The following is a 16,443-nucleotide window of genomic DNA, read 5'->3' as shown; positions in this document are numbered from 1 at the left end:
CCAATAGGCTATACTGGGAAATAGCTGTTGATGTACTGACACAAATAATGTGAATGGTAATTTCAAAAGTTGTATTTTTATTATGTGGTTGCATGTTTAGCCTACCTGCATTATGTTGCTCCTATACAAACCATGCACTTGAATAATAATATCCTGTGATGTTGTTTGATTTACATTCAAAATTCCAATTCCATTTTCCTTCCATTCAATAATCTTAATTCTAACAGCCTGGTTCTGTCACCCCCTCCCCCTCCCCAAAACCTGCGTGCCCATTCTGTGACTGGAATAATGCTGCTGTTATTGAGGGTCTTTTAACCCGGTCACAACATTGAGAAGTTGTGGAGGGTTTTCTCGGTTGCCATGGATTTCTAAAAGCTATTGACTGCGATAGGGTCCCTTTCTCTGAACGTCTTTGTAGAAGAAAACCTATTAGTTTTTCTTCTTTTTCACAAGGGGGGCGATAGCATCTACGCTCGAGGAAGCGTTTCGTGTCATTCTAGTTCTGTCTGACCAATTGCGCACGTTTTGAGATTCAGTAGTGCGATGCATCTCAGACCGCTATAAACTAAATTCAACCTCATCAAACGACTGGAACGATAGGAACTGCTCTTAAAAAGGTATGTGTATTTACTTTTGTAAATGTTTCTTTGCATTTTTTTTCCGGTAAAGGCATAGTCTTGTAATTAGTTGTTAATTTTGTGATACTGTGCTCTAAAGTAGGCAGGCATAAATGATCACAACCGGTACATCAAGTAGCCTACTTAGATATAATAACCAAAATAACCTATAGTGAATTGTCTATTATAGAACAACATACTCAATCAAATAGAAAATGTCAGAGTGAATAGATAAATGACTCATAGGCAAATGACACTGTAGCCTAGAATGGATGTTTGCATCTATTTGCCTGATTTGTTTAATTGTAATGATAAACAATGTTGGCTTACATGCCTTCATCTCATTGATTTCAGTTATGTCTACATGGATTTCTTTAAACAATATCCACTGATCTTACCGCATGCATAGTGCTTTATGTTGCATAGCAACATATATCACGGCCAGTAATGTCTTGCAAGTCTTTTCACAATTTGGAATTATAGCCCACACAACTAAAGGACACTTTATGGACACCAGTATCATTTGTAATTGGGGGCAGGGGGGGAAACTACCCCCCCCCCCCTCCCATTCCCACCCCCATACCCCCTTAGGCTACCCTCCAGGCATAATCAGACAGTAATATAAATAAGCAAGAATATGTGAAAACTGTATATTTAGTTTGTATTTACTTTTCTTATAGTTAAATTATTTGTAACATACTTTTGATAGTACTTTGATATTACTTGCTGGTCATAATTGCTTGCTGGTCATTACAGGAGGCTAGAGATCAGAGAGAAAAATGGTGTTCAACATTTCTTTATTGCAAGATGTTGGTGGTTCATCTCCTGACATGTTGAATATTCTCCTAAAAGACCATAAAAAATACTGTTGTGTTGTCAAGCCCACAGTAGCCTTAATTACTTCCTAAGTGCAAACATGGCAAGAACTGAACTGAGTTTCTTCCTTTGAATTGCTAATGAAGACTGCAAATCACCTGTACAACTGTGTGATTTCGATTTGTGATTTCGATTTGTTCTTCTGTCTTTTTGAACGATTCACTACCTAGACTACAATCAGGTAGATTAACAAGAGGCAAATGTTAGTGGGCAGACGCACACCGGATGCATCTCTGAGTACAGCAATCATCTGCCACTGAGAGCCCCTCCAAGATTCTTGATGACTTTTCCCCATCGAGGAAATTCAACTTCATTTGATGCATTGGTTTGGATTATGGGGCAAGGGCTTTTTGTGGAGAGCACATGGCGTGACAAAATGATGAGTGATTTCTCTTTAATGAGTATGATTAGTCACTTTAGAAGTGCTCAGCAGATTGACGTTATTGCATTTCGGAGCTTCTACATTTCATAATTGATTTTGAGCAAGATGGAACAGGTGATGATGATTTGTTTTTGTGTGAGTCTCAAGATACCAGTGTGTACAGTATACTGCACACTTTGTTTTTGCCTCAATGATTCCTCCCATAATATGCTTTTGCTAATTAAAATAGGTAAGTAGTAAAAAAATAGCTCAGGAGGAATACTCCACCTTCAAAGATTTGTGTTTTGGTCAGTGGTTTCACAGCACACAGTGAAGTGCCTCTTGGGGGTTATTTGTTTAGAAAGCCTATATGCTTCTCCTATCATATTATTAAATTCCCTTTTCTTCATGTGCGTGTGTGCAGCAACTCTTGCCAAGCCACATCAATTAGATGGACCTTGTGAAGATCACACTTCCATTTCTGGTCATAGCTCAGCTTGTCCCTAAGCACAGAAAAATAATAACAAGTTATTTTGAACTCCTTTTGGTAAAGGTGGATTGATGGGCCTATACCTTTTTATCCTACAATATGTATAATGAGTGTATACCACCTTAAGTGTGATATCCTGTAGAGATGTAATGCTGAACCAGTTAGTGCATATATTTCCAGGATGAGAGTCTATCATGGCACTTGGTGATCACGAGTCATCCCAAGCTTCTCAGTATTCAGGCCATTCGTGCTGTGTACCAAAAGGTTGGTTGAATACTTCTCACCAAACAGGTTGAATGAAGTTCAGTGTAATTGGACAAGGAAGGGCTCTACCACCAACTACGTACCTGCAGGTCCATGTTAGCCAGGCAAACATCTCTCACCACTTAACATGAGTCTCTGACCAGACAAATTTCATGCCTATTTTGTTTTAAAGGTAACAAAACTGCATGAAAAATACCGGATTGTGTAATGCTAGTAAGGCTACTGACATGGACTTTCAACATGGTTTGGACTGCACAGTAGACTCTAAAAAGTGACCAAGAATGACCAATCCCTCATCCATGCATGTGAATACATCCACATTATCATCTGGACTGTACCTGTCAGACAGTGTGACCAACTGACACGTACTCAGACAACATCAATTTCATTCACTTACTCTCTTTTCCATACACAGACTCTAATTCAGTCATACAAACAAACACCTGCACCCGTAACTACGTCCACTGATTTTCTTATTCATGTTCATGCAATCCTTAATACAAACACGCAATGCCTCCTGAGGCAGAATGACTTTTAAAGCTGAGAGACGCAGTGTGTGTATGTATGTGTATTTGTGTTTGTGCACACAAGCTTGTTTTCCATGTGTGAAAGGGATAGAAAGAGGGCCTAGTGTCTGGTGGTTTTTGGTTTTCCTTTCAATTAAAACCTAGATAAGCAGGTGAGGGGAGTTCTTTACTAATTAGTTACCTTCATTAATCAATCAAGTACAAGGGAGGAGTGAAAATCAGCAGACACTCGGCCCTCCGTGGAATGAGTTTGACACCTGTGCTCTACAGGCACCCTGCTGACTGATGGAATACAGATTACACAGATACTTGTTAGAGATTACAGATGAGCTGGACAACGGGAAACATACATTAATTGCTATACAGATTTCATTGCCCATATATGATTCCCATTAATCTCTTAATCTATAAAACACTGGTGATTCATAACACAGATTAGCCTTTCTGACCGTCTCTGGACTGTGACAGAGAGCAATTATATTGACCCAGGAACAGCTGCTGATATTGTAAACACTGATTATATGAAACATTGTGACACCTAGATGTACTCCAGACAACAGACTCTGTATGGTATGGATGACAGTGTGCTGGAAGATGTGTGGTGGAACCTAGCAAATATCCAGGCGTAATTTAACTTCAACTCAGGTTTCCGTTGGTACAAGCAATTACAGCGAGGACTCCTGCTCCCCTCTGCTGCAGCATTACCTGAGCTGTCCTCTATCATGTTTACTGCTGGTGACAGGAAGAAGAAGCAGCATGTCTTGTATGATCTGGAAATATGTGTGGTTACATGAAATGATTAATTCATCATTTTCCACAATCTATGCCTGCTTTTCCGGAAATGTGCATATCTTTTTTTTAGTAGGATACCTATAAAATTGAGTCTGGGGAGAGATAGCGGCAAGGGAATTATTCTGGCCATTCACCCTGGGGGGCAACGGGTTGGGTGGGGGATGATGAAGATGTAATGATAAGAGGTTGTGATCAACCAGAATTCACCTTCATATCTTATTTAACAGGCCGCTGCATTATTGGTGCCACTGGTGAATATGATCAATGGCAGCCTGCGCTGCACGGACAATTAATCTGCAAAGTTAATACTGAAGGACAAACCTGCAACGAGGTCAATGTTATCACACATGTTCTAGAGGTCCTATCCCAGAACAACCCAGTGGGAGGGCGATAGGAGGCTGTCTCTCTCACTGGCAAGGTCCCCTGTACACTTCCGGGCTTAAGGCAATGGCTGGGCGTATCATATCATCTTCTTTCAGTGCCACTTGTTCTGCCTCAGTACATGGTGAAAATGGCAACTTCTGGTACAAATTTGTACAGTTATATAAAAAACAAATCCACAAAATCATGTTAGTATTTTTCATCTTGCAATGTTTTCATAGGAATGAGAACCACAACCAATAGGATTAGGTTTTACTGGAGGCCGTTTGAGCCAACTGTGCATTGCTTTTCTGAAAGAACAGGGTTTACAATCTAGCACTAAGCCACTCGAGCCCCTGCATGCCTATATTCAATCAGTATAGTGCCTTTTGTTTTTTGGTTGTTTGAATTTTCACAAGTGATTCTAATAAAAGTGTAAAAAAAAAAAATGGCCAAAAGTACATCTCACTCCAAAATCATGGGCATTAATATGGAGTTGGTCCCCCTTTTTGCTACTTTAACAGCCTCCACTCTCAAGGCTTTCCACTAGATGTTGGAACATTACTGCAGGGACTTGCTTCCATTCAGCCACCAGAGGGAGATTAGGACTGGGTCGCAGTCGGCGTTCCAATTCATCCCAAAGGTGTTTGATTGGGTTGAGGTCAGGGATCTGTGCAGGCCAGTCAAGTTCTTCCACACCGATCTCAACGAACCATTTCTGTATGCACCTTGCTTTTTGCACGGGGGCATTGTCATGCTGAAACAGGAAAGGGCCTTCCCCAAACTGTTGCCACAAAGTTGGAAGTACAGAATCATCTAGAATGTCATTGTATGCTGTAGCGTTGAGATTTACCTTCACTGGAACTAAAGGGCCTAGCCCGAACCATGAAAAACAACCCCAGACCATTATACTTCCTCCACCAAACTTTATAGTTGGCACAATGCATTCGGGCAGGTAGCGTTCTCCTGGCATCTGCCAAACCCAGATTCGTCCATCTGACTGCCAGATAGTGAAGCATGATTCATCACTACAGAGAATGCATGTCCACTGCTCTAGGGTCCAATGGCGGCGAGCTTTACACTACTCCAGCCGAAGATTGGCATTGCGCATTGTGACCTTAGGCTTGTGCTCGGCTATAGAAACCAATTTCATGAAGCTTCCGGCAAACAGCTGACGTTGCTTCCAGAGGCAATTTGGAACTCAGTGGTGAGGTTTGCAACCAAGGACAGATGATTTTTACGCACTACTAGCTTCAGCACTCGGCAATCCCGTTCTGTGAGGTTATGTGGCCTACCACTTTGCAGCTGAGCCGTTGTTGCTCCTAAACTTTCCACTTCACATTAACAGCAGTTGACCGGGGAAGCTCTAGCAGGGCAGAAATTTGACAAACTGACTTGTTGGAAAAGTGCCACATTGAAAGTCTCTTTAGAACGGGCCATTTTACTGACAATGTTCCTTATGGAGATTGCATGGCTGTGTGGTCTAGAAGGATTTTATATGCCTGTTAGGAACGGGTGTGGCTGAAATAGCCTAATCCGCTAATTTGAAGGGGTGTCCACATACTTTTGTATATATAGTGAATAAGGTCCTCAAAGGTATAACAAAACCTGACAGCCTTAACACAAAGAGTACGTTTTTTTGTTGTTGTATTTACCCCCTTTTTCTCCCCAATTTCGTGATATCCAATTGCGATCTTGTCTCATCGCTGCAACTCCCCAACAGGCTTGGGGGAGGTGAAGGTCGAGTCATGCTCTGAAACATGACCATGCTCCTTAACCCGGAAGCCAGCTGCACCAATGTATCGGAGGAAACACTATTCAACTGACGACCGAAGTCAGCCAGCAGGCACCCGGCCAGCCACAAAGAGTTGCTAGAGCATGATGAGCCAAGTAAAGTCCCCCTGTCCAAACTCTCCCCTGACCCGGACGATGCTGGGTCAATTGTGCATAGTCCTATGGGACTCCCGGTCACGGCCGGTAGGACACAGCCTGGGATCGAACCAGGATCTGTAGTGACGCCTCAAGCACTGTGATGCAGTGCCTTAGACCACTGTACCACTTGGTAGGCCAGAAGTTATTATCCTAAATAAAAGTCAGCTAAATTATTCCCATTTCAATTGCAGTCTCAATTCCAGATAACTCATGAATATAAGACCGTACTGAACAAAGATGAAAGACATAAAAGAGACATGGAATAGAGGGGATCACAGTCTTCTTGTGTGTGTTGTGTGGGCAAGGTTAGGAGGACCCCCCTAGGGAAGTGGTGTAGAAGGGCTGACAGGATGAGGAGGACAGGACAGATGTGACAGACAGGCACGTGGACAGGAAAATAGCCATTGTCTCAAGTGGTATGATAAGAGCAGGTATCAGACAGTTTCCCTCCCTTCCCTCTCAGTTGTTGGGTAAATGTAATTTGAAACCACTAGGTTAGAGATAATGGAGAGTGTAATTTAGGAGGATACATGAGGCTCATGTTTAACATCTACATGCAGTGCTATTGTAATAGAGCAGCCACAGGCCGTTTGTTTCTTGGGTGAATGGTCAGGGTGCCGGAACATAATTACAAGTAATTTATAGACTGCAAATTAACCACAAGAAGCCCAAACAGAAATAATTTTGTCACGACTTCCGCCGAAGTTGGTGCCTCTCCTTGTTCGGGCGGCGTTCGGCGGTCGATGTCACCGGCTTTCTAGCCTCCACCGATCTACATTTCTTTTTCCATTTGTTTTGTCTGTATTGTACACACCTGGTTCCCATTGCGTTTGAATTATTTCCCTATTTAACCCTCTGGATCCATCATGATTTTGTCCGTGTTTATTGTTGTCAGTTGTCTCGTTTATGTGATTCTGGATTTCGTTCTTCTTGTTGGAAGATTATTTTTGAGTAAAGTTACTATTATTACTCATCTCTGTGTCCTGCACCTGACTCCGCCTTACCCACATCACCTAGACTCTGACACATTTCAAACCTTGCTTACATTTGTATACGATCACATATATCTCGTTATAATGCATAGGAATACATTGGAATAACTTGGAGCTGATTTGCTGGTGTTTTTACAGCCTTCTATGTCCAGATTTTTTTTAAATCAAAACTTGGGGGACCAGTTGGTGAACCTTGTAATACCGTATCACTTATCTCATACCAAACGTACACAATGGGCAATGAAAATATATTCACCACAGGAGGTTGGTGGCACCTTAATTGGGGAGAATGGACTCTTGGTGGTGACTGGAGCAGAATCAGTGGAATGGTATCAAATACATCAAACACATCGTTTCCAGTTGTTAGTTGCTATTTAATTTGCTCTGTTTCGGCCATTATTATGAACCCTTCTCTCCTCAGCAGCCTCCTAAGATCTTCACCATATAGCATTGTTGTTGACTGAATCTGATGGGTAGACAGACACCAACAGACAACAACAGCGATCCCATACATCCAAGTGTACACAAACACATGGCCCAGGTGCTCCACCATAATCACCTAACCCACGTGGGCTCATCATTTGGCGGCTTCCCATAATATTAAAATTGAACTGCTGTTTTGTTTGGAATTAGATATGGCCCTACGAAAAGTCTGTAGGGGGAACCAGTGTAATGTGTGTCCATAAAACACACCTCAGAATGTGAGGGCAGCGGTACACTCACTTTGGGGTGTCCTCTGGGACCACATTACACAGCATGGACCGCCGCTGGGGGCTGTAAGCAGAGTTGACTCCTGGCTGGCTAGGACTCTCAGCTAGTGACGGAGCTACATGCTGCACCCAGCCGCACCTAGAGTCAAACAGGGCTCTCCCCTGACAGAGAACACTGACCAGCCATGATTAGAATAATGAAACAAGGAGGACATGCTAAATAGTTGGATGGATTGCTATTGTATGTGTAAACTCTTAATCTTCTCTCAGTTTGAAGGTGCGTCGATTCCTGTGTGCTATTATCCTTTGTTCGTTAGAAGTGTTTAGCAGCTGGAAACAAATGACTTTCTCATTTCAACTGAATGAGTGTTTTCAGAGCTTCTAATTTATCATAATGAAATTAGAATTGCTTTTCATAGTTGATTTCCCCAGCTCAATTTACAACTAGATGACACCCTAAGACTCATTAGCAATCAACTGAATATTATGATGCAGATTTTTATTATAAAAGCCATTTTACAATGCCTACAAATTGACTGCTTTTTGGAGAAATGTCAGTATATTTATTGGGGTTCTGAAAGTCTTTCTGTCTGTACCCAGCATACTGGGGGTCAACTATACAGACAGCCAGAACACAGCAATAGTCTACTTCTTAATGTTCTCGCCCCCAGACACGGCAAATGTTGAGTAAAATTGCCAAACTGGTCGAGACTCAGCACCATTTATCAGCTCGGGGGTAACTCTTCTGTCCATTTCTACTAATCTAACCATGGGACCACCTGCAGAACAGTGGAGACACTTTGACCTCATTATGTTTCCAACTTGGCTGGAACCATTCATTTTTATGGCACTACATTGGATTGGAGTGAACCTGCCACCTATCACCTTCCAGATTTGAATGATGTATTTTGCTAGTGCCTGGGGAGTTGTTTTCTATGGACTGGCTGCAGCTGTGTCTGGTTACATGAGGCTGAGGGGTTTTGTCTGTCAGTGGGTTAGGGGGCCCTGTCTTGATAAAACCACTAACTGAAATGCCATGGCGTCTTTCCTCTCAATCTTTACCTCATTATCCCCAATGTAGATAGAAACCACTCTCTGTGTGGCCACCCTTCAAGGCAAGTACCACTGATGCCATGTGAGGATAATACATGTGTCTATAACAAATCTATGGGATAGTATGAACTAGGGATGCACAATATATTGGTGAACATATCGGACTCGGCCGATATTAGCTAAAAATGCCAACATTGGTATCAGCCCGATGTCTAGTTTAACACCGATGTGCAAAACCAATGTCAAAGCTTACGTGCATACCTATATAATGTAGGTGCATGACGTAATGGTGCCATGTAAAATTTTGCGCTACACGTGCAACACAGCATTCCTAACTTAGCCCACAATGTCGGCTGTGTGGATCGAGCAGTCAACAAGTTGAGCAGTCATTTGAAAGAGTGAGAACATTTCAGCGAGACAACTCTAAGGTGAAATCCATTAACGCTAAGATAATGAAATGCATTGCCCTTGACAATCAACCGTTCTCTGTCGTGGGTGATGATGGCTTTCGCGACTGCTCGAGCACCGGTACACACTACCAAGTGCGCTATTTTTCACATGTTGTCCTACTGTAGTTACACAGTATTGGCGTCACTGCTATTAGTTTCATGACATACTATGAATGCTGTTTGAATCTGTGTGTGTCAAAAGAGATACATACATTAAAATAAGCTTTAATTTGACACATCAAATAACAGAGTTCTGTTATAGAATGTTGTGTGTTCTGAATTTGCACATGCAAGCCAAGTGCCACCACTACTATCAGTAGCACTGTCAAAGCTGTGCAAAAAAGTCTGCAGACAAGCAAAACACCAGCCACGAACAATGTGTTTACAATAACGCATTGGTAATAAAGCAGTATTTGTTTGACGGTAACTTTGACCAGTAGAAACTGCAGTCATTTTCATTATTTTTAGCAGTGATTTAGGAATCCTTGTGAGTAAGTATTAGCTAGGTGTTGTTCGCCTATTGAAATTGAACTTCAGTTCATGAAAATAAATAGCAAGCCAGCTACTTAACCCTGTTGCCCAAAGCCAACATTATAAGCAGCCAGCTAGCTTCATCTGGCTAGTGAGGCTCGACCGTACTGGGTTATGTGTTGTGAAGCTAGCCACAATAAGGATTAGGCACAATAGTGGAATTTGCGATTTGCCTTCAAAATAAAAGTATCTATTTGAAAGTGATGCAGAAGGTTACAATTGGTGGAATTTTGCCATATTTAGACTAGATAATGTTAAACAAGGTTTTAATGTGAAGCAATGAAATGGGGTATCAGTCTACTCGGTGACACCCACAGAACACAACTGTGAAGAGTTTACGCAAATATTAGCGTTGTAGGTTGTATTGCGGGACTGGGAAGGTGTGAAATCACATCCCCAGTCAGCCTATTGTGTGTATTGACATTCATATTTCACTGTACAGCTTTACCTAAGGATTGGGGATCAATGAAAGGGAGTATCTGTCTCCCCAGTACCCAAGCTATTTTTCCCAACATCCTCCTCAGAGTTTTTAGACTATCCATGCAGTATTGTTTTTCCTCAGGAATAGTGTTCAATACACATAGGTTAACAATAAATGTGGCTCAATTCACAGTTGTTTCAGAGTACCGCAATAAGAGCTATGATGCTAATGTTCTCTGGTGTCACTGAGTAGACTGATACCCCATGTCATTGATCCACAATCCATAGGTAAAGCTGTACAGTGAAATAAGTTTGCCCCCAATGCAAAAGTATAATACAGCCAGTGTGATTTCAACAGGTTTTTGTGAAGTTAACAAATTATTGTCTTTTGTTGATTTTATATCACAACATTCCAAACTTGTTTAGAATGATCTATTCAATTATGACATAATTCTACAATTTGTATTAATTTGCATCACTGTCAATTAAATACTTTTATTTTGGAGGCTAACCGCAAAGTCCACTATTGTGGCTAATCCTTATTGTGGCTAATCCTTAATGTGGCTAGCTTCACATAGATGGGTCCGACCACCATTAATCAAATAAGAACTGTCTTATAAATTAGGGTTATTTTAGATGATGACACCTAGCTATATAGTTAGCTAGCTAACTATGGCTACTGAAACAGATTATGTCGTTTTGCTATGTTTTGGGGGAAGAACATGGTTTGCATCCATGAGCTAGCTAGATTTTTTTATAACCGCACTGTAGGTGCCCGAGACAACTTTACCAGCATCATAGCATATGTATCGTTGAATTGTTGTGACATATGAAATACGAGTGATAGTGTAATTGATGTGTAATAACTCCGTAAAAAAATATGAACGTGTTAAATTATTATTTGATGTGTAGTCATATTCAGGTCCTGATTGACCAACAAGCTTATTTGACACATCAAATAGTGTTATTTGACGTGTATCTTTTTTGACACAGAAAGAACCAAACAGCGTTCCATCGAAATCCTGGTTGAGAATGAAACGACTGAACAAATGAACAATGAAACAGCACAGCAATAAGTGAAAGAAATAGGTTTTGATTATGTTTTACTGGTAATTTTACGTAAATGCCAACAAAATTACTTTTTGGTCAGTGTGGTGTGTGTGTGTAACCTTTATTTAACTAGGCAAGTCAGTTAAGAACAAATTCTTATTTACAATGACAGCCTACTCCGGCCAAACCTGGACGACGCTGGGCCAATTTTGCACCGCCCTCCCAATCACGGCCGGATGTGATACAGCCTGGATTTGAACCAGGGTCTTTCGTGATGCCTCTTGCACTAAGATGCAGTGCCTTAGACCGCTGCGTCCATGTGTGTGTGTTAACTATTGAACTGTACTAGAAAGATTTAAAGGCCGCTAAAACTTTTAATATCGGTTATCGGTATCTGGGTTTTTTGGGCAAGCAAAATATCGGATATCGGTATCGGCCAAAAATGTCATATCGGTGCATCCCCAGTGTGAACAGTGAATTCTGCCTATTGCTATTGTTTAAGACTCTTCAACTGAAAATGTCTTCATCATGTCTTATTATTGGCACTTCCGTCCCAGAGGAATTGAACATATGCTTTAGTTCAAATCTACATTTGCCGTTCAAATGTGCCGTGTAAATTACAAATTGACAAACAAAAGAGCATGAAGGAAGGGGAAATCTCTGTGGTAAATTGTCTTTAATTGCATTAGTTAATCAGTACACTGCAGGTTTCCCTGAATGTTGCAACAGACTGACTCTACTGGAGTCATGCAAGGCAGTTCCATCAACATTCAGCTCTCATTATCATTTGCGTATCAAATTAGCATACACTAGATTGGTATTTAGGCTGTTGTGTGCTTGTTATTTGGGGAAAGAGCTTGGATATATTGGGAACAAAATATTCAAAGTACTCTGAAAACACAATTGTGATATTCCTTTTTGGAGAATGATAAGAGCAAACAGACCATAATGCTTTGATTTCTGTTGTCTGTTGCCCTTATATTTAGCAATTACACGTGCCCTTAGGTTTTCCTATCTTATTTTCAAAGTAAACCATCTCTAAGTAGCACATGTGCCATATTTCTCTCTCAGTGATTGAGCTTGGGGGTTCTGAAGGATCCAAAGTTTGCAAAACCTAAGAATGAAATCTCCTGAAGGGGAGGGTACGAAAGAAAACAATAGAATAGTAATGCCATGGAAACAATGATACCAACATGCAAATAGAGGAATCTTGGTTTGGTTTAGGGACTTGAGAGAACAAATTTAATTCCAAATCCACTATTATTTGGACTTTCATTTTTCGATACAGTCAGCACATAGACAGACCTCACACAGTCCAGTGTTATCTAAGTGCTTTGTGGATTTGAAATGGCTGTTCCAGGCAATGTTTTGAAACAAAAACAGATCAATAGAGGTGATCTAAAATAAATTCTGCTTTGATATCTGGGGCTACAGGCCAGGAAATGTTCCCATCAGTCTTTGTTGAGAGTGCAGCCAGGTTGCTCAAGATTCCACTGCGAAATTCAACATCCGTCCAGGTAAGCAGGATGTCAGGAGATTATTATGAAAACGCCACTAGGGGCAACAGTGAGCCGCAGGCTCTGGTTCTGAGGGTCGCATTTCAATCCCAGTGCTAGGCACTCCTAGTTACCTTCATTTTTTTTTACCCTTACCATAACCATTTGGAATGAATGCCTAAAATTAACCTTCGAAATTTGACGTTTATGGACAAATGGCGGATTCTGCAGTGAGACTCTCCCCTGATTAAATGGACAGCCTGCGCTGGTTGTCATTCCATTGACCCTGCCAGTTTCCTGTGACTTCTCTCAGAGTCAGACTGTGTGTCATTTTTCCGGTGCAGGCGGCAGGTAGGCCTTCTGTTGCTTGAGTTACTTGAAACGCTATAATATAGCTAATTGGGATGCAGCCGCAGCTTTGTAGGCATTATGCCGTCTACTCGCAAATGACAACACTCCATGGAACTGATTTTCCACAGCTCAAATTCGTTAATGTCATTCCGATGTGTTTAATAGCACACTCTGAAGAGGGAGAGAGAGAGACTGTCGTGCAAGCATGTCTACATGTGTGCCAATTATTGTATCCTATGCCGTCATCTTAAATTGTCTTTTGTTTTCAGATGAAACCGTATTCTACAGGCGCAAGCAATCATACTGTCTGACCCATTATTGTCTGAATAGGGAGCTTTTTATCTATTCAGCATCATACACACAATGACTTTTCTCATGAATGAATTAAACTCAAAATACTGTGCGAACGAACATAATGTGCCTGAGACAAGAGGCTTTATATGGGGGATCTGCCTGCAGCTCTCGTCACCATTTGACAGTTATTGCCTCTGCTCCAGAATCTCCTCAACCTGTGCACACAGTAATCAATGCAGGGGTTAAAGGTGCCAGACTGGGGCTCATGGTAATTGGGAGAGCATGTTGCTCAATAAAATGACAGGGTCTACAGAGGGTGAGCTCTGGTTTATCACCAGAAACCAGGTATGATTGACAACCTCAGCCTTGGGGACCTACCAATTCCCTCAGGTACTTAGCATTTAACTCTTCCCTTCTATAGCCTAAGTAAATAAGGCTTCCTCTTTATAAATTATTTTACACCTCAGTAATTCCTTGCTACTATTGGCTGCAGCTGAGCCCGTTTCCATTGGCAACCTGTGCCACTAGGAACATGTGATGAAACTATCAGAGTGTGAGGTGCCTGTGGCTCTGGCCCATATGTTCTCACACAACAAACCTGTCCACAAATGCTTTATGCCTAGGGGGCCCTCACCTTCTTTCTGAACACACTTGTATGGCCCCCATGTCCCCACCCCTGGGTTAACTCACCTGCAGTTGAGATGTTTGGAGCATGTTTAAATACTGCCTGGTCCCACTGTTATCCCCCTGTTGTCCCCCTGTAGCAGCAGGAGACCTGTGTTTAGGATGTCCCTGTTTCCTGTTGGAGTCGCCCACTAGCACTGGAGGCAGAGAGAGATTGGGGGGTATGGACCACAGTCAGGTTCCCCCCTGCTGGTCCGAACCTAATGTCATTACTGACTCACAGAGGCTCCCTTAGTTACCCTCCCTCTTTTTGCCTCTGAGAGTGAAACAACCATCTCTGCTCACCCCACCCCGCTCACCCCAACCACCTGTGGCGTGAGTAGAGCTTGAGTAGAGCTCTAAGTGTGCCAGGTCACCCATTAACACCCTGCATTATCCTATCTCTTTATGTCAGTGTATGAAGGGCACTCGGACAAACTCTTCCCCATTCATTAGAGAATAGTCTGCATTCCTTCCAGTGAAAATGGACATGGTTTGCTGGCCCTCGAAAAGCTTTCATTCCGATTGTGCTTTTGAACAGTAGCACCACTGTTCCCCCCATATAGATAACCCTCACGGTTCAGCACCGTTTGGACCAAATATACTTCTCCTTTCCAGTGGGCTCCACAGTCCAAAACAGTAAACAACTTTTCAATTCACTCTCTCAGGGCCCACATGGCCCCAGTAGGAGGAAGGTGGTAGGAATTAACTTAAATGAACTGTTTAAATTGTCGCTATTGTTCAGATAATGCATTTTAAGTGATTATAAGGTTTGGAACCCTTACTCAATTTACTACATTTTAGTGCCTGCCCACTGGGCACACACTGGTTGAATCAAGGTTCTTTCCATTCCATTTCAATGAAATTACATTGAACCAACATGGAATAGACGTTGAATTGACGTCTGTGCCTAGTGGGTGGTTAGCATATTTCGGAAACACATGCAGGCAAGTGAGCATCAAGGCTAAGCAACTCAATGGGTCAAATTAGTTATGGCTGATGTTAATTCAATTAACATTCCACCCTATGAATTCAGAGAACAAGAACATCAACAATCAGAGTCTCTCTGTTGTAACATTTGACCTGTGTCTACTTATGTGTACCACAAAGAGGATGAGTCAAAACAGTGTTCTCAGATGTTCTTGTGTTTCTCAGCATTATCAGTGGAGTCACGTCTACCTGTCTGTGAGCTATGAGGCTGTGAAGTGGGGCTGAGACTGCGAGCCAACACAGGGAGTGCTAGTACTAGCGGTGCATGCTAAGGGGGACTTCCATTACCTCGCTCAGCCAGGAAGATCTCTTTATGCTCAGCTCAGACAGGAACCAAGGGGGATTTGTTTTCCTCAGTATGATCAGCAAATAACATCAAAATAGTTTCCCCCCACAAAGTGCCTGATACATTGGCCTGTGTTTCTTCAGCTTCTTGTTGCTGCTGGAAAGAGGGGAGATGGCTGATTTAAAGAGCCGTGTCTCTCTGTCACTATCACTGGACGGTAGATTGGGTGATGAGAGAGGCAATTTCAGTCTGATGCTTTGATTTGTTCCATTAGTGGAATCCAGACGCCGGAGTCTGCAAACGGCACGTGACTAAATGTTCTTTCCTCCATATTTCAGTTTGGTTTAAGATTTTTATGAATGAGTGCAAATGTATCGGTGTGGTACATTTGTTTTTCCTAAATGGCTTTCCTCAACCAACATGTTAACATCACATCCTTTACATTAAAGCATACAAGCTGAGTGCCTTGGGATGTTGCATATAAGGATAGCAGCAACCCACTCAATCAAAGAGGTTGGTTCAGACAGAAAAATACTATCTGGTCAGTAAATATTGTCAGCTAAGCTCCAGTGCTTTGCTGCGCCACAGTGATTATATTTTTGGCCGACCGGTTCCTCCCTGTTGGGCTGGTGAATGAGGAGAGACAGGCCCATGAGCAGCAGAGACCCCAGAGGGAGACCCCACTGTCAAAAAGGAGCCTGAAGGCTCTGGGCTCATTTTGAGTAGAATGCAGAGCTCAGCATTCTAGAACTCCACCAGCTATCATCATTGGAGCGTCACTGTTCCAGATCATAATGGCTATCCCTGCTCTGTTCTGCCACCTAGGCACTTTCTGAGGGCTCATTGGAGACCGTCTAGTGTAAAGTCATGAATTAATAGTGTTATGCTATGTATAGCCTTCACCCCTTTTAGACTATAGTATGCATTGAGCAGCTCTTT

General features: G+C 42.1%; 1 protein-coding gene across 6 annotated transcripts in view; it reads left to right on the top strand.

The window, feature by feature from the left end:
- The first annotated feature begins 307 nt into the window (after positions 1–307).
- LOC109898197 (neural cell adhesion molecule L1-like protein) overlaps positions 308–16,443 on the top strand; it is a 98,502-nt gene continuing 82,366 nt past the window's right edge. For 3 of the 6 annotated variants that reach the window (XM_031791475.1, XM_031791511.1, XM_031791408.1), the window contains exon 1: positions 308–617. The gene's annotated coding sequence lies outside the window, so the exon portion shown is untranslated. The remainder of the gene's footprint in view (positions 618–16,443) is intronic. The other 3 variants (XM_020493091.2, XM_020493080.2, XM_020493063.2) reach the window with 1 other exon arrangement.

Source organism: Oncorhynchus kisutch, linkage group LG1, assembly GCF_002021735.2.
Source record: "Oncorhynchus kisutch isolate 150728-3 linkage group LG1, Okis_V2, whole genome shotgun sequence".
Taxonomy (NCBI): Eukaryota; Metazoa; Chordata; class Actinopteri; order Salmoniformes; family Salmonidae; genus Oncorhynchus; species Oncorhynchus kisutch.
This window is presented reverse-complemented; position numbering and strand designations above follow the sequence as displayed.